At 48.1% G+C, this 20,969-nt stretch overlaps 1 protein-coding gene across 4 annotated transcripts in view; it reads right to left on the reverse strand.

Annotated features, from left to right (window-relative positions):
* The window catches only part of GFRA4 (GDNF family receptor alpha 4), a 211,174-nt gene that overhangs the window by 74,652 nt on the left and 115,553 nt on the right, over nt 1-20,969 (reverse strand). Inside the window, exon 1 of one of the 4 annotated variants that reach the window (XM_045019536.1) lies at nt 18,570-18,631. The exons of the other annotated variants lie outside the window; for them this stretch is intronic. The gene's annotated coding sequence lies outside the window, so the exon portion shown is untranslated. Of the gene's footprint in view, nt 1-18,569; nt 18,632-20,969 lie in introns of those variants that run through there. 4 annotated transcript variants of the gene reach the window in all.

Below are 20,969 nucleotides of genomic sequence, written 5' to 3' on the forward strand. Positions count from 1 at the left end.
ATAATCCTTCCAGAGTCGCTGCTTTCCAGAATACAGGCCCCCATTCTGAAGCTATGGATTCCTGCATTCCTTCTTCCTAGACGCGTGGCCTTTCATTTGCTGTAGTGGAAGGCCTTCTGTTTGAATGGGCCCAGCTTACCAAGTGACCCAGACCACGGCCCCGTCCTCATCACTATTTCCCCTTGCACCTATCTTGGTGTTCACCCCTCATTTTATCAACAATAGCAGTCATGTAAGTAAAGACGGTACGATCATGCGCAGGCACAAGGAGACTGAGTTATGGTTGCATGGGCAGCCTTACTTAGGGCATTTCCTAACTTTGCAACCTTACTGCAGTTGTGTGTGTGTGAGATATTTTTACCTTGGCAGGGTCTCTCCAAAGTAATATGTACATCTTAAGTAAATGCATTCACTGAACTCAGCGTATCCCGGCTGAGGCCCCCAATGCCCTGAACATTGTAGAAGGAAACATTTCATGGGCTTCCTAATTGCCTTAATCCCAGACAAGTGCATCCAGGAAGTACTGAGGCCCCAATAGCCTTCTTAATCTAAATAGCATAAATGGGATCGTTCCAATTTATATATGCAATTTACTAGGAACTATGCCTGGAGAGGCCACAGAGCACGGGTCTCGACTCTGCAAAGTGCAGGGCACTTCTTGTGAAAGGGTGAGAGCTTGACTTCGGAACACAAAGCCTTCACCACCACCTCCCATCTTGGGTCATCTCCGGCTGCAGTCTTAGCTTCTTCCCTTGTCATTTTAATAGCTTTCAGCTGTGCATTTCCAAGGTGTCCTGAACCTACCTCATTGCCTCTTGCCCTGGTGATTCCAGTCCAGCGCCTATCTTGTTAGGTTATTCAGTTTCTTGCTCCCTGTCTCTGCTACCCATTTCCATTTTCATTCCATAATCTCCTGTTCCATCACCTTCTGCTTTGTGCTCCTTACCGCCAAAGCTCTTCATTTGCAATTTTTTCTGGCCGTCTGATGTTGAGGATTGTCTAAGGTAGCTATGTATAAACACATGGCATTTGGACACTTTCATTTTGATAAGTCTCCGAGTTTCAGCACCATACAGTAAGACAGACTTTAGCGTGGTGTTAAATATTCAAAGTTTAGTTTGGATGGCAAGGTTTCCATTTCTCCCAATTGGCTTTAGGCTTGAGAAGACAGGTCTGGCTATAATGTCTTCCTCTCTTCCAGCTGTTTTGCTTGCACTGCTGCAAAGATACATGAAGAATCTGACCTCTTCTACATCAACTCCAGAAAGTGTTATTTGTGTTTCTTGTGTCTCGATGCTCATGGTTTTAATTTTCTGTATTGATTTTCAGCCCTACAAACTGTGCAGAGGTCTGGCGATAATTTGTTTTAGCTTGCATGTCTGTGGGGACATGGGACAGCAGGTTGACGTTCTCTGCAAAATCGAGGTCTTTTAGCTTCCATACGGAAGTCCATTCGTTGTTCTATGGTCTCTCCCCAAGCCATTACCAGGAGGAGGTCATGGATAGAACACTCTTGTCTGATGCTGGCAGTTACTCCAAATGGCAACGTCTTTTACTGGACCAACTTCTGTTTTGAGCTAGTCTCTCGCACCAATAGAAGTCATTCCAATAAAAGATGTTACCTCGCCCGCCATGTCTCTCTAATATCCTGGGCTAACATGGTTACAACAACACTGCACATGTCAAATGGCTTAGTCAGTTTACTGCTATGTATTACTTGACATGTCATAATTTCAAGGAAGCCTGAATAATAGTCACAAATTTCTGGGGGATTCCACGGTGGCATAGCAACTGCCATAAAACTGTTCTAGCCACTGTGTCAAAGGCTTTGGAAATCTATGAAATTCACATAGAGCGGTGGCTGCCCATCGATAGACAGTGGACACAGAGGGTTACTATTTGAATTACGCAGGATTTCTCCTGTCTGAACCCTGCCTGGGTTTGCCATAGCCTAGAATCTACTGCATTTTTTAGTGCATCCTAATGCACCGAGCACTAGACTGGAATTCAAGAGAGCTGGGTTCTACTCCGAGCTCTGACCTGCTGGGTGACCCAAGTCACTTTACTGTTCTCTGCCTCAGTTGCCCCTTCTGTAAAGTGGGGATAAGGATAGCGCCCTCCTTTGTAAAGCACTCTGAGTTCTAAGGATGATAAGAACTAGGTGGAGAGGAAGGGCTCTGCATACTTCAGGAGTAGGCCCACATAACAAGGGAATGGGAGTGATAGATAGATAGAAAGTGACTTGAAGATTCAACCCCTAAAAACATGTATACAGACAGTGAGAACATACAGTTACATGAAATAGTGGATAGTATTTTCTGAAGTGCCTCAGCAACTCACTCGGGGCCCAGATCCCCAAGGGATTTAAATCAATGGGAGTTAGGTCCTCAATACCTTTGTGGCTATGAGCCCAGAAGCCCGAGTATCCATAGGGTTTGGACTCCTAAGTGCCCGAGTCACTTTTGGCTTAGGGTGTTTTTGAAAATTTTACCCAGTTTTAAATGTTTTCACAAGGGAACAAACCCCTCGTGCTTCAGGACTTCAGCCCAACCCTAGCTGAACAGGGTCAGGAAGAAACTTCCCGTATGAACCCATTGTTCTATAATTGCCCCTCTTTACACATGGGAAACTGAGGCACGGAGCCACTAAGGGACGTGGCCAAGGTACATATTTGTGGCACAGCGGTAACTGAGCCAGGGCATCCAGAGGTTGGAGCACTAGCCTGGGCCACAGGACTATCCTTGCTCTAGCTCTTGGAGACCAGACACAGAGCTATATGGACCCCTGCTCTGGCCCAGCATGGCAATTCTCATGTTCCCAAATAATGCTCCGTGCCTGTGTTTTTGTCAAAGATTTGACTCTGGCCCCAAGACAGGCCTTGGCCTCTGGAGACTTCCTCAAAGTTTTATTGAAAAAAATAAACTTCAGATACTTGGGAATTTGGCAGCTTTCGTTAGTGCCCAAAATAAAAAAGTTCATCCATGTCAATACATTCCAGGGAGAATTGTACAGTCTGCCCGGCCCTTAGTTTATGCTTTTCAGATTGCCCTGGTTTTACTCTTGTGTTGAAGGTGTTTGATTCTGAGAACCAAAGTCTCAGGCTTTTAACAGCCTCGTGAACCAGGTGCTTTGCGCGCTGTACTCCCACAACCTGAATTCTTTTCCACATCAGGCAGTGTCACTCCGGATATGCCTCCAGGTTACGCTGGCAGGCTGGCTTCTTTGTACTTCTCTTTACAAGTGTCTCCAGCAAGTTTTGTTTTATCCTCCTGCAGCTTTTATTTGTTGCAATGCCATTCTCTGCTTAGATCCCACTGACTTCGTGCAAGCAGGAGTGCTCACATGGTACCGTATAGTCAGCCTGTGTGAATCACTGTAGTTTCACTGAAGTCAATTGAAGCGTCAATGGTTTACACCAGATGAGAATCTGGCCCATAGTATCTAACTTTTCTTTGACATACGAGCCACTGAGATCTATAACACAGAGCGATTCTAGGACATGCAATAGGAACTTTGCAAGAAGTTACAAGAGCAAACATCGGAAAGAAGCCTGTGATAAGTCAATGTGGGAACAAGGTTTTAATCTTAGAAGCACCCACTTTAAATCCAGAGGAATGCCACTGACTTCAGTGGCATTTCTCTGGATTTGCACCAATATCCCAGGTCAGATTCTGGCTCCATATGCCGACAGAGTGCAGAACTGATTCTGATCTCAATGATGCTGGTGGAAATTTGGTGCAACTCCAGTAACATCAAAGCTGCAATTGAAGTGTGAACTCAGAACTAGTTCTTATGGGGCAAGACTCTTACCCGGTGTAAGTTAGCATCATGCTGTTGATTTTAATGGAAGCACATCCATTTACATTCAGCCCCGTGTGTGTCTGAAAAATTGTTGGTTGTAGAGTAAATGCTCTGGACAACATTCATCTGTGGTGTAAATCTGGAGTAACTGAACTGACTCCAGTGGAGTTACTCCAGATTTACTGCTGTGTGTGCCTAGGGACAAACCAAAACAGGGGCTCACTGTGCTATGCACTATGAAAATGCAGAATGATTGGTGGGTCACCCAGCTCCGCTCAGGACCTGCACAGAACACAGTTCCTTGGAACAGTGGGGAAGGACAGTGTGATCATTCAGAATAAATCCTTTCCTCTGGGCAGGCTACATGGAGGCCTGCCAAAGTCTGGAGATTATGAGAAGGAATTCTCCATGAGTGGTTGCTATTCACCAATTCCAGATTTTATTACAATAATAGCAACATTTTTAAAAAAATCTACCTCTTCTTCCCCATGGAAAACAAAGAATCTTAAAAAAAACCAACAGCAATATTTCCAAGTCTCAACATTGCAAAATAATGAGACTGCTTAAAAATCACGAGTTTTATTTTTGTAGAAAATCAATACATTTTGGATTCTTTTCCTTCCTGCCTTCTGAGCCTTTATGGTACATCAGTAGAGCTTCTTGCATATACTAGCGTGACCAGGGACAGCCGATGATCAGCATGGTGCCCGCCCCAGTGGGAGGGGCTGGGGGCGGTACAGCCATGCCAGAGGAGCTGCCCACATGGGTGCTGGATCTTGCGAGCAGCAGCCCGACATGCTGTTGCTTTCAGTTCCCAGTAGATCCCTGCGGCTCCGTGGATATCCGATTTATATCCACAGCCGCGGATATAAATTTTGTCTCCGTGCTGGGCCCTAGACATGTTTTCAAGCTTTTCTTGAACCATGAGGGCTAGAAACTTCTCTTCCCTTCCCTCCCACCCCCACAGAAAGCTGAGATTCTCAGGTAACACCATGACTCCAGCAGCTGAGGCTTTAAGAAAAACACCAAGGACTGCAGGATTCACAATAAATTCATGAGTGTTGACCACAGTGGGCTGGAAAGGCCCGTCTTCCGACTGCACCTCCCAAAGTGCTCTTTTTAAAGAGACACCAGCCCTTCACTCATGGGCCTGTCGCATTTACTGAGCAGCACAACCTCACAGCATTTTTAAACAACGAAGCACAGCCGGCAAATCTAGAGGCAGGGGAGGGGAGGAGAGTGAGAGCCGGTGCTAGCCCACTGGGGGCCCTAAGCAGGACTATTTGGGGGGAGGGCACCCCCACAATGCCAAAACAGGCAAGTTCTTATTATAAGCAAAAGGGACACTCCTTGAGCTGCTTGGGGCCCTAAGCAATTGCTTAGTCTGCTTATGCCTAGCACGGCACCGTGCCTGGTCATCATGAAGGGAATTCCTAGCTCAGGGAGAGAAGGCAGCAGTCACACAGCCAGGCAGCCACAAACCATTAGTCATCCTTGTCTTTGGTGGGAGGGAAGCACGAGTGTCATTGTCTGTTGTCATTATCTTAAATTAGGCCAAACATAGCACTATAATTTATTTCGCTGGCAAGGTTGGTTACACTTAGTTACTTATAGAGCTGACTGAAAAATTTCTGTCAAATCTGTTTTTCTATGAAAATTAGGTTTATGGACAAAAAAATTCCCTCCCCCCCAACAAAAAATGTTTCTGCTTTCCATGAAACAGAATGTTCCAAAAGGGAAATAATTTGATTCTGAAATGCTGCCATGATGACTCATGGGAGTTGTAGTTCAGGTCCCTTGTACTCCCATTTTCCTCAATGGACCAGGCTCCCTGACCAGACTTCATCACCCATGATGACTCTGAAATGCAGCCGCAATGCAACATACTTTTGTTTTTGCTTGAACTATTTTTGGTTTTGGCAAAAACTCAAAATTTTCTATGGAAAAATGTAGATGAAAATGAATTTTCATTAGTTTTTCTAAACATCTGCTACAGAAAAAAAAGCTTTTTCTCAACAGCTCTGCTTTAGCAATACCAAGTTCTCATGCATCACTTTTCATCTGTAGACCTCAAAGGGTTTTACAAAGGAGAGTAGTATCTTTATCTCCATTTTACAGATGGGGAAACTGAGGCACAGGGAAGGAAAATGACTTGTCTAAGGTCACCACTAGTGCCAAGATTTTAATCCAGGTCTCCTGTATCCCAATTCAGTGCTTCTAGGAGGTTCAACTGGTGGCCAGCTGGCAAGATCTGGCCTTTGGGACAATTCTGTCCAGCCCCTGCCATTTTATGCTACCAGATGGCATCCTCTATGCAGTGGGACCTTGCACAGCTGGTGCTTAACACTGACAGACCCTGGTCATGGGCGGGAGGAGAACCTGGGACCTCTGGAGCTAAATGCATGAGCTAAAAGCCATGTGGCTGGTAGCTAAAGCTGTGGAGCAGACTCAGTGATCTCTCTCTACGTGGGATCAGTGCCATCAGAGGGGACAGAGCACCACACCCAGGAGAAGTGCAGGTTACACAAAGTTGCGCTGTGCAGAGGACGCCATTTTGTTTCTGTATGTTGCCCGTGCTATGCCCCTAGCCCATGTCACTGAAAAGGTTGGACCACCCGCCTCCCTTATTAGGCATACGTTCCTAAATGCTTTTTCTTTCATTCTGCAGGAGTCCCAAAACCATCTATAGTATTTGTATCCAATACATCTATAGTATTTGCATCACTACATTATTACAGGGTCTATTGTATCAGCTTGGCTACAATATCAGTCTATATTACACTATCTACTGATGTTTAAGCCCTTGACGTCTAAGCTGACATTTATTTTAGCCAGTGCTGGTCTTGAATCCCACTTCCTGCTAGGCCACTGAACACTCAACGGAAAACACCACAAATGCTTCCAAATGTAGCTGCCTCCCATTGGTGACAAAAGCAGGGCCGGTTCTAACTTTTTTGCCGTCCCAAGCAAAAAAAACCCAAAGAACAAAAAAGCGCCGCTCCACCGTAACAACCCCCCCGAGCACCGCCCTGCCCCACCGAGCGCCGCACCGCCCTGCCAAAACAAACAACCCCCAAGCGCCGCCCCACCGAAACAAACAAACAAAAAAACCCCTTGAGCGCCGCCGCCGCGCCGAACCAAAAAAACCCAAACCCCGAGCGCCACCCCACCACCCAAAGATTGGCCGCCCCTTACATGGTGCCGCTCCAAGCACGTGCTTGGTCGGCTGGTGCCTGGAGCCAGCCCTGGATAAAAGGAAGCCCCATGGAGACAATACTTTATGCTTACTGGAGACAGGGCTGAACACCGTAATCCTGAATATTTTTAGCTCTAAATCCAAACTATATCTAGCTCCTTCTACCCACAGATCTCCAAGTGTTCTCCAAACATTAATTCTTAAAGCCCTGGGTAGTAGGTTTCATTATTTCCCACTTAATAGATGGGGAATCTAGGGCACAGAGAGGTTACAAGTTCAAATGGCAAGCCAGTGCTGAAGGAAAGGAAAAGAACTCAGCTTTGAGTCTGGTTAGGTCTCCGGAGTAGGAAAAAAAAAAAAAGAGAAGAGGTTGAGGCAGTCCAGGTTTAGCTAATGTTAGATGATCCTGATCTTTTTCCTAGTGTAGACAAAGATTAACACCTTCTACCTTGATGAGGTTGACGGAAGGCCAAGACTATAACAGGATTCAAAAAAAGAACTAGATAAATTCATGGAGGATAGTCAATGGCTATTAGCCAGGATGGGCAGGGATGGTGTCCCTAGCCTCTGTTTGCCAGAAGCTGGGAATGGGCGACAGGGGATGGATCACTTGATGATTCCCTGTTCTGTTCATTCCCTCTGGGGCAGCTGGTACTGGTCACTGTCAGAAAACACGATACTGGGCTAGATGGACCTTTCATCTAACCTGTATGGTCGTTCTTATGTTCTTGTGAGGGTGCGGGGGAGGAGAGCCTTATCCAAACAAACCCATTCTTTAACCACTAGACAAGATTCCCGCCTTTCATATCCCTCTGCGACAAAGGCTACCCAACAGTCACTGCTGGATTCCCCCTGCTCTAGCCCAGGGACAGAAGCCAAAGCTGCACAGCTCTGCACACGGCGGTGCCCCACCAGGGCGGGAAGCTGGCAGTGCAAGGTTTGTCAAAAGCTAATTGCAGCTTCCCTTACCCCTTGATCATGCACATTTAGCAAATGTGCTTTTAATCTCGTTAATGCTGTTTGAAGGGAGCAGCGGGTGAATCATCTGCTGCAAATGGAACAGTTTAGGGAATATAGGCGTTTTCATTAGACTCACTTCTACTGCGGCACTTGCTGTTAGCAGGGAATTAACCCATTAATTCTATTAATATCTTCCATTTCACCAGTGCTCAGATCCCAAAGGATCCATAAGCACTTGACAACCATCTATAGGAATCAACTGTTTAATCAACACTGCACAACAAACCTATGCAGCTGTTTGGGTCAGGAAGTGAAGAAGAAAATTATGTCTAATAGAAACTAAGAGGAATTTGGGGAGGAGAGATATAATTACACCAGCTGGAACACAGCCAGGATGCCAGAGCGAACACACCATTGATTTTGCAGAAGCTTTAATAAACGCCAGCGCTTGATATCACCGAATTCTATCCCATCTGAAAGCCAGTGGGCCCTTAAGCACCACATTGGAGCATTGGTAGGAAGAACAACACCCATACACATCTATCCATCCGTCCCCATACCCATCTGTCTGTCTCTCTCTCAGATACTTCTCTGGCCTCATCCCTGTAGTATTTGAGCTCCTCATAATCCTTCATGTATTTGTCCACACAACACCCCTTTCTCTGAGTACAGACCAGACCCAACACTACTTCTTCCGTCTATGCAGAGGTCTGTACTGTGCTTGTCCATGTAGTATCTAGCTTGTGAGGTTCTCTGAGCTCCCCCCAACCCCAGAGGCCACTATAGACAATGGCCTACTGCACACAGAGTTGTAAAGGGCATCCTTGTAAATATGCACATCCTTAAGGGGGAGTTGCAGGGACCCAGCAATGCCTCCTATTTCTTGCAACTGATCTCATAGACTGAGCATCTCCCACAGAGTTCAATGAAATAGTCAGACGACTTGCGTAGGAGGGTGGTGAAGCACTGGAATGTGTTACCTAGGGATGTGGTAGAATCTCCTTTCTTAGAGGTTTTTAAGGTCAGCCTTGACAAAGCCCTGGCTGGGATGATTTAGTTGGGAATTGGTCCTGCTTTGAGCAGGGGGTTGGACTAGATACCTCCTGAGGTCCCTTCCAACCCTGATATTCTATGATTCTATGAACACTGTCAACTGTAACCTAATACACTTTGTCCAAATTAGGGCTTGTAATCCTGTTTGATACTCTTTTGAGGGCATATCTACACTTAAAACGCTGCCCCAACACTGCTGTGATGCTGTAGCGCTTTAATGAAGACACTATACGTAACAACTGGAGAGAGGTCTCCCACTGGCGTAGTTAATCCACCTCCATGAGAGGTGGTAGATGTGTTGGTGGGAGAAGCCCTCCTGCCGACACAGCAGTGTCTACACTGGTGCTTAGGTCAGTATAATCACATTGCTCAGGGGTGTGGATTTTTCACACCCCTGAGCGACGCAGTTATACCGAAGTAATTCTGTAGTGTAGACCTGGCCTCAGGCAATTACAACCTAGTGCACTTGTAACACGCCTTGGCTGTGTCTACACTGGACTATTTGGGGAAATTTCCCAGCACCACAATTCCATTGACACCACCATGGTAGCAACAGTGGAAGAGCTAGGGTAGCTTGGCAGCTGGATTCCCCCTACTCTAGCCTGGGGATAGAAGCCTGAAGCGGAGGCCATCTGTGCCACACGTATATTTGCCCTGCTGGCATTGTCAGCACCAGTGCAGTAGCATTAGTGGCATTTCAGCTGTTGGACATTTTCCAGAACGCTGTACTTATACACACACACACACAAAATGTTCATCACCTGCCCTGCCCATGGGTTCCAGGTATAATTATTATTATTTATCATTTGCATGCTAGTATCACCTAGAATCCTTGGTCATGGACCAGGACTCATTGTGCCGGGTGTTGTACAATCACAGAACAGAGCTTTCAATCCAAGTATCAGACAAGAGACAACAGGCGGATATGGACAGACAAACAGAGGAGCACAAGGAAACAATGAGAACTGGTCAGCATGTGGTGTACTGAAACCACTGCCTAACCACTGCCGGCCAGCTAGCCTGGTTAATTAATATATATATTCCTGTCCGTTTTGAATGGAGAAACTGTACTACAGTCAGACTAGAAACAACGATGTTACAAAGCACTTGTCAAGCTTGTAGACTCACATCCCAACCCTGCCACCTGGCAGAGCTCAGAATGACTGAATTTTAGTGACCTCAGAGTAACTCATACGAAAGCCCCTTCTTCAAGCAACCCTACCCGTTATCACACCGCCTACAGAAGACCCCTCCCGTGTGGGTCTGCCTAGGGAGCTAGAACTCTGGTAGGCTGCAGATGCTGAGGTCACATCCTCTGTAATTTATTCCAGCATTTGCTGGCTAATATTCCCTGCTTCCCCCAAAATCCATTTGTAAAAGCCCCTTCCTGCTCTGCTTGTAACGAGCTTCAGCTCATCTTGGCAGCAAACCTGATTCTGCCTCTCACATCCCAGTGTAATTACTAAACTACCCTGCTGAAGTATTCAGTCATTTGCTGGTATTTTACTTGCAATTAGAACTATGAACGTGCTCCATTAGGTTTATAATATCCTTTATGCTCAGTCTGGCATTTGGGGAACTATTTTATTGCATCTGACATTCAGGAGAAGAGGGCTGGTGAAGTTAACATAGGTAAGGGTGTTCTTGACCCCAATTTTTGAATGCGGGATAGTGTCTGAGTGTTACACAAACACTTTTGTTCACACGTGTCTCACTCTTATCCCTGGGTGACAGCGGTGGTACAGGCCATACTCTTTGACAGCTTTTACAGCAAAACAAGTCTGGCTTGAGATGAACATGTGCTTGTCGCCAGGGAAAGCTAAGCTACCACAGATGAAAGCTGCATTTCTCATTAAAAAGAAAACAGGCATGTTGATCACAAGAGAGGTCTGCACACAGGACTGGGAGCCAGGAACACCTGAGTTCTACTCCTAGTTCTGAAACGGACCCCCTGTGAGGCCTTGGAGAACTCTTCGCGCCTCTTATAATTTGTATCACAGTAGCAGCTGTCTCCTGAATGCCCCGCGACAGACAGCCTCTGCCCCTAAAGGCTCAAACCACAGAAACAGAGAGGGGTCACACAGGAGATTTATGGCAGAGCTGCGATTAGAAACCAGGGCTCCTGGGAGTGACCTGGCCACCTGACGTTCGATTTCCAATCACTGCCAGAAATAATGGCCATCTCATGTTTTATTTCTCAATAAATTAAATGGATCCCTGGCAACATCACACAATTCTAAAGCTTTCAAGGTGTCTCTCCCAGGAGATCTCAAAGCACCTGACAAGCACAGGCGCTGACTTTCATTTTTCCAGATGGGCTCCACCCCCACTCTGCCCCAAGGCCTGGCCCCCACTCCGTCCCTTCCCCCAAGCCCCACTCTTGCGCCACCTCTGCCCACGGTTGCTCTGCCCGCTCCCCAAAGCTCCTCCTGCCCGCCGCCAAACAGCTGATCCGTGGGACCCGCCAAACAGCTGATCGGTGGGTGGCTGGTGGGTGCTGAGCACCCATTATTTTTCTTCCATGGGTGCTCTAGGGCTGGAGCACCCCCAGAGTCAACACCTATGCTGACAAGCATCTGTTAACCTTCACAATCCCCCGTGTGAGACAGGCCACTCATTACCCTTGTCTTACACAGGTGAAGGCTGAGAAACAGAGTCTGACATGACTTGCCCAAAGTCCCAGAGCCAGGTATGGAACCCAGGGCTCCCGACTGCCGCTCCTGGGCCGTACCCACAATCCCGCCCCATAGGCCACGCCCCCTTTCTGCATCGTTCAAAATCCACCCTGTGGCAAGATGAAATACAGAGGAAAACAGGAGGAATTGCTGAAGCCTCCAGCTGCTCTTCCCTCTAAAGTCTGCAGTCGGATAACGCTGCTCCCAGGGCTGCTCATTTCGCCTCCTCTTCTCCTGCTTCCTCCCCCCACACCCAGCTGACTAATTCCTCACACTTGCTCTGCCGGTGACCTTTTCCCAGAACGGCACTGCACACCCCATAGCTTTTTAAAGCCTTCCAGCAGGTGCACAACCACATGTTTTTGTTAGTGCCTCTGATTAGGGGTTTTTTCTCTCTCTGTCTTTAACTCAGCAGAACAGCGCGTCCTTGAGAGAGGCCAAATTGACAGTCCTGGACACTGCAATTCTCTGTTTCTGTACAGAACAAATAGGGCCCAAGCAGTGCAAGTGTAACCCACACCCGCTCACTTGTGACAAGACACACCGGGTGGGTGGGCAGCAGCAGCGGGGTTTGAACTTGTGACCTGGAGCTTAAAGAAGTGACTCTATTAGTCAAGACCATTCTCTGGTAGTGGCCCAGCCAGAACTATAGAGGCACAGGGCACCCCCAGGTGGATGTGGGTTACAAGTACATTACTTATGACAAACTGGACAGGAATTTTCTGATAAAACATTTTTTTTTAAATGTCGATTTGTCTAAACTTCGGGAAAGGTTCAGTTTCAACAAACGCCATTCGAAAACGTTTGGAAATTGTCAAAAATGTCCCATTCCAACGTTTTAGAAATGAAAAAACATTTTCCCATTTGAAAAAGACTTTTTGTTTCACAAATGTAGCTAATCTGGACTAAATAAAAAATGTCTTTTTTTTTTTTTTTAAAAAGGTCAGAATGAAACCTTCCAACTGAGCCAATCCAAAATGTTCTTCTTGGTTTGCAAAAATGGTTGAGATTTTGGCATTTTGTCCTGATTTGGTATGGGAATAAAATTTGAAATCTCTTGTGGGATGGGAAAAATCTTTCCTTTCCAGCCTGCTTGTATGCCCCACTGCAGTGCTGCTCTGCTGGAATCCAGCTCTCTGGAGGAGAGGGGAGGTCTGTCTCCGTGGTCCACCCAGACCTTGCCCTCTCTTCTGAGGCTGATGATATGCCTGTCAGGTACTGCAAACTGCAGTGATGTTTTAATTATCCTTTAGCAACTGGACCGAGACTCCCTTCTTCATTGCATGCAGTCTGTCAGGTGGACATCAGATGCTAACAACCACCAATCTCTACCAATCAGCTCTGGATTTAAAGGGCCTGTCCTCTCACTTACACTGGGATAAATCTGAAGTCAATAGAGCTACACTAGTGCAAAACTAGAGCACAAATAGAATTAGCCCCCTTGGCTCACCACCCCTATTAGTAATGACCTGAGCCATCCAAGGGCCCTTCGGTTCAGGGCTTGCAAAGGGAGAGGAAAGAGGTGGGTGGTACTCCTCCAAGCTCCACCCACAAACCACGTCCTGCCCACTAGTGACAACAAGCTGAGTTGCTTTGCACAGTCGATTGTGCAGATGTGCAAAAATACGACCAAGCACACTTCAGTGGTCTCCTTGGGCTGGCATCCCCTCCATGAACTTCAGATACACTCAGCCTCAGCTATCGCAGACAGCAGGATGCCAGTTGTGTTCCCTTTTTCTTCTTTGTGGCCATGGTATATTGCTGTGTGGCAGATTAAACTTCCCCGTCACAGGATGTACACCGGATGCGCATTGGCCTGCTAAACCCAGAATTGTGTGTTCAATCTTTGATGGGGCCATTTAGGGATTGGTCCTGCTTTGAGCACGGGGTTGAACTAGATGACTTCCTGAGGTCCCTTCCAACCCCGATAATCTATGATTAAAATCTATCAACTGACAACCTTTTGCCAGTCTCATCCATGGCATGTCTTACTCCCCTAACATTTCCCATCCTTTGATAATTCTCTCAGGGTCATTTCTGACATCACCCTTCAAGACACGGGCTTGGAAAGGATACAGACTCTGTGGTGCTGTGCTACTTGAAGAAAGATTTACACAATTTGCATTGTGTGAATAAGCTAGTGATCCTAGTGATTTTTCACACATGATTTGCACCTGCAACTGTGTTTTAACCAGTATGCCCCATCCATTTACACAAGCCCATGTGAATATTATTACACACATTTATAGACTTTGGATCTTATTTTGATCATACCTCTGTTTTATACCACTGTCACCCCATTGCCTTCACTGGGGTTACTCACCCTGGTGTAATGAGAAGAGGATCACACCCTAGGTCCGCGTATGTATTATCATAGCTACGTGTCAGGCTGACATTTTCCAGCTGGGTTTTGACTCTGAGCCTCTTTCCTAAGAAAATCCGTAAAGTGGATTTTCCCTCCTGTCCCTCCATCTCACGCTCAGAAAGAACCACCCGTCGGCCACCGAGAAACAAACGCACACAGCGCTGCAGCAGGAGAGGTTCTGCGGAGCGGAAGGTAAGGGAAAACCAATTAGGCTCATTCTGCTGTTCCGGCGCCTGCCTCCTTCCTTGGATTTGTGCGTATGTAACTTAATCAGACCGCCGCGGAGAAGGCGGCTTTTCGTGCCCCTCATGTTCCTGATGTCCTACGAACTTTAAACATCTCCAACCCCCCTAAGCCCACCCCTTCCTGATAGAACAGCCAAGCTCCAGCTCTTGGCTCAGAAAATACAATCTTATCTCGACAAACCACTCCAGCCCGACACACCTAGGTTTCCATCTCTCTCCTCTGGCTTTAATGAAGACCCCATTTCCTTTCAGAAGCAGGAGGACGGAGCCCAGATTAAAAGGAACTTTTAGCCGCCCGCGATTTTACCCTCCCTTGCCCTCTGAGTTTTTGTCCTTCTTGCATTTTCTATTGAGCACGGAGCTGAATGGCAAAATGAAAACTGAACTTCCCAGCTGAGACCACAGATGCTCGGCTGTGCATACCTTAGGGAAAAATATGTGTGATTTCCATTTTGGCCAATTATTATGCGTGGGGAATCTTTTATCCCGGGGTGGGAGGTAGATAGTATGTGTGAGGCGGAGAGAGCTTCCAAAGGGTTGATTTATCTTTTAAAGGAACAATGTCGGTTTAAAAAATATTGAGCCAGATCCTCAGCTTGCTCCCTTGCAGTCAGCGAGGTTTTGCGGCTGAGGACCTGGCCTCGTATATGTTAAAAAAGGAAAATTCCTGTTTCCCACGTGGCTTAATGCTGTTTGTTTCCTTTTTGCATTTCTCTCAGCTTGGCCAATGGAAATCAAATAGTCAGTCTTGCTTATATGACAGGCGAGTCTACACTACCAAGTAGAGCAGCTGGGGAAGCCGCACTGTGCCAACGGGAGAGCGCTCTCCCATCGGCGTCATTACTCCACCTCAATGACAGGCAGAAGCTATGTCGATGGGAGAGCGTCTCCCATGACACAGGGCTGGTCTACACTGGGGGTGGGGGGTATCGATGTAAGATACGCAACTTCAGTTACGAGAAAAGCGTAGCTGAAGTCGATGTAACTTATTTGACTTACCTCCTGTCCTTACGGCGCGGGATCGACGGCCGCGGCTCCCCCGTCGACTCTGCTTCCGCCTCTCACCCTGGTGGAGTTCCAGAGTCGATGGGGAGCGCGTTCGGGGATCGATTTATCGCGTCTAGACGAGACGTGATAAATCAATCCCCGACAGATCGAGCGTTACCCACCGATCCGGTGGGTAGTGTGGACGTACCCACAGTGCGGTGGGAACACCTCTTTAAGTCGATGTAATTTACTCGGGGTGGGGGCTTTTTCACACCCTTGAGTGACATAACTTACCTCGACTTAAGCAGTACTGTAGACAAGCCCTATGTGAGCCAAATTCATCCCGGTGCATTGGCCCAGCACAAGGTCCAGGACCCACTTACCTGCTCTTCAACGTGTGATGTTGCACAGCACAGACAAATTGGATAAAAATATAAAATACTCTTGCAGGAAGATTGCAACGTAACACGACTGCGTGTCTTAGAACTCCTAACGACACCACGCAAGAACGCCAAACCACAGAGAGACAAAGCAGGCTGCTCCCTAAAACTGAGAGGCACAACTCACCCCACCTTACTATCAGGAGCAGTGGAAGTTCCCTAAAAGTGGGGAGCCACCAGTGCCCAAACCATGGCTCTGCCCCCACACCGCCCATTCCCCAAGACCCCACCCTCACACACCCCTTCTCCCCAAGCACCCTGCCTTGCATTGCCCCTTCCCACCCCCGAGACCCTGCTCCCATGCCGCCTCTTCTTCCCAAGATCCCACGCCGGTCGCTCCTCTCTTTCCCCTCCCTGTCGCTCGCCTTTATGGCCAGTAAAAAGTGATGGGGCCATGGCCCCCTGACACCCTCGCCCCCGTACTGGTGCCCTAGCTTGCTATAGGCTGTCTGCAGCCCAACTCTGATCACATGCTTCCCCTGCCTGCAAGAACCCCTTACAAATTAAAGTCACAGTTTTCCATATACCAGAGAATGGGGAATAGGTCAGGATACCAGGTAGCAAGTATGAAAAATTGGGACGGGGCTGAGGACTAATAGGCACCTATATAAGACAAAGCCCCAAATATCAGGACTGTCCCTATAAAATCGGGACATCCGGTCACCCTAGCATAGGTCTTGTGCCGGCTCTTTGCACAAGCACGAATCTCACCCTCTAAGCATTATTTATTTTGACCACTTTTGTTTCTAGTCAGTTTCACTTTCCAGTTCTCATGCATTCCTTTCTTTAACTCTCATCCTCCTTCACTCCATCACCTTTCTACTGGGTATCAGCCTGAGGAACAGGGTCTGACCCCACAAACATTTCTTACTCAATAAAGGCCCCGATCCTGCAAGCTGCTCTGTCTGGGTAACTCCTGCCGCCCCACTGAACAGAGCAGGATTGAGGCCAGAGTGTTTGCTACTCTGAAGAATCCTACTTGAGTCCCTTGATATCAGCAGTGTTGCAGGATTAGGCCCCGGGATGATAAATTGTTTGGGGGCAGGAACTGCATCTTGTTTGGTTGCCTGTGAAGCACCTGGCACAGTTCTAGACACCATGAATTAACCAGTAACAAATAATGATGTACTAGCCCAATGCCTGCATTTCAAAGGCTTTAGAGGCATAGGGTCTCTTGAAAACAAATTTAAAAAAAAACAACCCTCTTTCCCCACTGGAAAAAAAATATTTCTGTAAGTTTTGTAAAATCTCATTTCCTCCCCATAATCAACCTAAAATCTGGGTCAGAACTCCCCTATAAACACAGGCAGGGCAAGGCCCCCCGTGGTGTGGCTCCAGTGAGGTCCCTGGAATGGATCTGACCCAATGTTGCTTTGGGGGTGCAGCAAACCCCCGTTCTTTCCCTTGCCTGCTCGCGAGCACACAGAATCATGAATGCAAAGGGTGTGAGAAGGGCCATGCTGTGTGCAGCTGACGGCTAAGACTTATTATTCCTTTCTCCATGTAGACTGAACAGCTGTGCGTGGGGGGTGGGGGGGGCTGCAGAGCTCCACAGATCATTCATTAGCCTTATCCCCTCTGGGAGGGGGCAAAGTTCAGACAGCCCAGATCAAAGTGACTAGAACTATTTTGGCCCAATACCATTAAAAGGGCCTTTTAAAAGAAACCCCCGTCCCCTCCCCCAACCACCATCTGCATTATAAACGTAAGGCGCTGTGCTGCCCATTTTGCCATTGACTTACGCAGTAACACTAGTCAGCTCTTACTTAGCAAAGACACCACATTTCCTTTTACCCTAATAAAGACACCTAGCCTCCCCTCTCGCCTGCCTGATTAGCATCAGCTACACTCTGGCCAGGAAGGGGACGTCCACACTGCAGCTGGGACTGGGTAGACAGACTCACTCGAGCTAGCAGGCTAAAAACAGCACTCTGGATGTTGCATCTTGGTCAGGCTGCCTGAATCCAAGGGTGCTCGACCCCCTGGGTCCACGCTTGGAGGTTAGCCTAGGGTGACCAGACAGCAAGTGTGAAAAATCGGGACAGGGAGTGGAGGGTAATAGGAGCCTATATGAGACAAAGCCCCAAATATCGGGACTGTCCCTATAAAATGGGGACGGCTGGTCACCCTAGGTTAGCCTGAGCTACCACCCCTGCTGCATTAGGGCACTAGTTCAAGCAGAGCTGGCGCGGGTCTGCTTACCCGGGTTGGGTGGCTTGCCCCCAGCTGCAGCGTAGATGTACTTGAAGAGTATCACTGTCAAAACATCCCCTGTCCTTCTCCTGTATCAAAGCCCCATTGTTTGCAGCATTATCCTTTGCCCTGCGTTTGCCTTTTCTCATTTGTCAGCCATCAATTTCCACCTCCCCTTGGGTTTCAAAGGCAGTGGAAGCCAGCTACATCCCTGGACTCTAATGAAAATGCGTGTAAAGAAGGCAGCTGCGGTGGTGGTTTCACCAGTGTGGATACGTGACTAGTAGGTTCTGCACTAAAATCACGGACTCATTGTACTGTGGATAGGCTAACAGAGAGGGGCAACTTTTAATCACAGCTGACCTGGATTGGAGGTGATAAGCGGGAGAAGACTGATGCCTTATCCCCAGCACCGTCCACTTTCCCCATCCTCTCACCTCCAACCTCTTTGTGCTATGCACTTCCTGTTTCTCTACGACAGAGGGTGTGATTCTCAGTTACACTGACACCCCGCTGTGCATGCTAGAAATGCAACGGGACCTTAACACAGGTGTAAATTGAGGCCTGAGCAATGGAAAGGAGCCTACGCTTGGCTGAGAATTCAGGCCAAAAGGACTGGAAAAGAACCCCAGGTGATAAGGGTAAATGACATACCTGTGGTAGTTTGTTTCTGTGGCTTTCTAACTGCAGCGTTGCAGGGCCTCAATGAGACAATGGCTAGACCAGCCTAGTGAATGGCTGAGGGGCTGATGAATAGCAATGGTATGCTCAACACGCCTGCCACACACCAAGGGCTGCAGGAACGCAGTGGAAGTTACATGCATATGAATTCTGGTTCATTACTTAGCTTTATTCCTTCTGGGGCTCTCTGACTTGCAAGATTGATTCGATCAACGGTGTTTTTATTGGCTTTGTTACTTGGGTCTGAGGTGTCAGACTGCTATGAGAATGAGAAAAGGTGTTAGATTTTTTCCATGCCCAAAGAGAAGCCCTGTTCTTTCAATTTCAGTGACCTTTAATTTGTACGAGGACTATAAATGAGGGAAGGATAAAAGTCAGCGTCTCAAAGAGTGAGTGCAGTGTGTTTGGGTCTCCTCTGACGCAATCTGCTCTGAACTCAATGAAAAATGGCTACTGCTAGAGCTTGTTGGAAAATGGAAATGCTAGGATTTGGAAATACTGTCCTCCCACCAGGGCCGGCTCCAGACCCCAGCACGCCAAGCGCGCGCTTGGGGCGGCATTTTGCCGGCAGGCGGCTCCGGGGGACCTTCCGCAGTCATGCCTGCGGGAGGTCCACCAGAGCCACAGGACCAGCGGACCTCCCGCAGGCATGACTGCAGAAGGTCCACCGGAGCCGCCTGCCACCCTCCCAGCGCACCCTCCGCAGGCGCGTCTGCAAGAGGTCCCCCGGAGCCGTGGGACTGGCAGCGCACCCCCTGCGGCATGCCACCGTGCTTGGGGCGGCCAAATTCCTAGAGCCGCCCCTGCCTCCCACTGTGCCTCATGGGAGCTGTAGTTTGAGTGCCTCATGTGCTCGTTCTCATCTGTAGGCCGGACTCCCTAGTTGGACGACATCTCCCATGATGAACCACCATCTTCCCTCTTGGAGAGAGAAAGCGGTACATCATGAGAGTCCCTGGCCATGGTGCATTATGGGAAATGTAGTCTGGCTAGGGAGCCTGGCCCATAGAGGAGAACATGAGGCAATCAAACTAAAACTCCCATGAGGTACCGAGGGTACAGAAATACACCACTTTTCATGAAAACATGAAACCCTATTTTCTGTCTCCAAATTGTTTTTCAATTAGCCCTATTGCCTGCCTCTGCAGACAACACAGCACAGGCACTGACTTTTATTTTTCCCCGAGGGTGCTCCACCCCTGCTCTGCCCCAAAGCCCCATCCCCACTCTGCCCCTTCCCCTGAGGCCACACCCCCAGTCCACCTCTTCCTGCCCCTCCCCCAAAACCCCACCTTCGCGCGGCCTCCCCCCAAAGCTCCCCGCCAGTTCGTTGCTCTCTGCCCTCCCACAAGCGTCAAACAGCTGATCAGCGGCGGCGCCAAACAGCTGTGGCTGATGGGTACTGAGCACCCACTATTTTTTCCCAAATAACAGCTATGTAGCTAAACACACCACGAAGAGGACTCCAGCAGTACCAGGGTGTTGTACCAGCAGTACTAGTGCTGTCCTCTGCTGTCTATGAAGGGGATGTAGTGGTAATAATAATTCCACTTTAAACAGCCCTGAGGTCACTGAACGTGGAGCCCTGTGGACAGTTCTGATCTCCCCAGCTGTGGAGGATTAATTCACACCCAGCTCATGGCTGTCCAGTGGCATGAAATGAGCCTGTTGGTCTCAGACCAGTTCCTAATGGCCAGGTGTCTGTACCACAAAAAAACACCTCTCCAGCAGACTCTTCTCAGAATCATAGAATATCTGGGTTGGAAGGGACCTCAGGAGGTCATCTAGTCCAACCCCCTGCTCAAAGCAGGACCAATCCCCAGACAGATTTTTGCTTCATACCCCCTAAGTAGCTCCTCAAGGATTGAACTGCACTACCCTACATTTAGCAGAACAATGCTCAAACCACTGACCTATTCCTCACCCGCCTGACTTCACTAGAGTCAGCAGGCTGCTCCCCAGCTGGTGTAAATCAGTGCCACTGTGCTGGAGTCACGGGACCACTGGTGTAAATCACTGAAGCTCTGTTGAGTTCAGTGGAGCCATGTTGAGACTCTGGCCTGTTGCCTTCTCCCTGTGTTGGCAGCGCTTTGCTGAGCATATTGTGGACACTACCAGAATAGCAACGAATAAACCATCATCAGAGAGGAAATACAAGAAACAGCAACAAGAATGATACAGGGATGAGAGGCGAGGGAGCTCAATGTATAGAGCTTGTGTGGGGGGTGGAGGTGGGGAAGACCCCAGGGAGGTATGACGACGGTCTATAAATTACAGTCTAAAGGAAGGAAAGAGCTCATTCACACTCCCAGAAAACAGGAGGACCAGGAGCCATGGCCTGAAGCTAAGACAAGGAAAGTTAAGACAGTGTAT

Source organism: Mauremys mutica, chromosome 5 (genome assembly GCF_020497125.1).
Source record: "Mauremys mutica isolate MM-2020 ecotype Southern chromosome 5, ASM2049712v1, whole genome shotgun sequence".
In the NCBI taxonomy this organism is placed as follows: Eukaryota; Metazoa; Chordata; order Testudines; family Geoemydidae; genus Mauremys; species Mauremys mutica.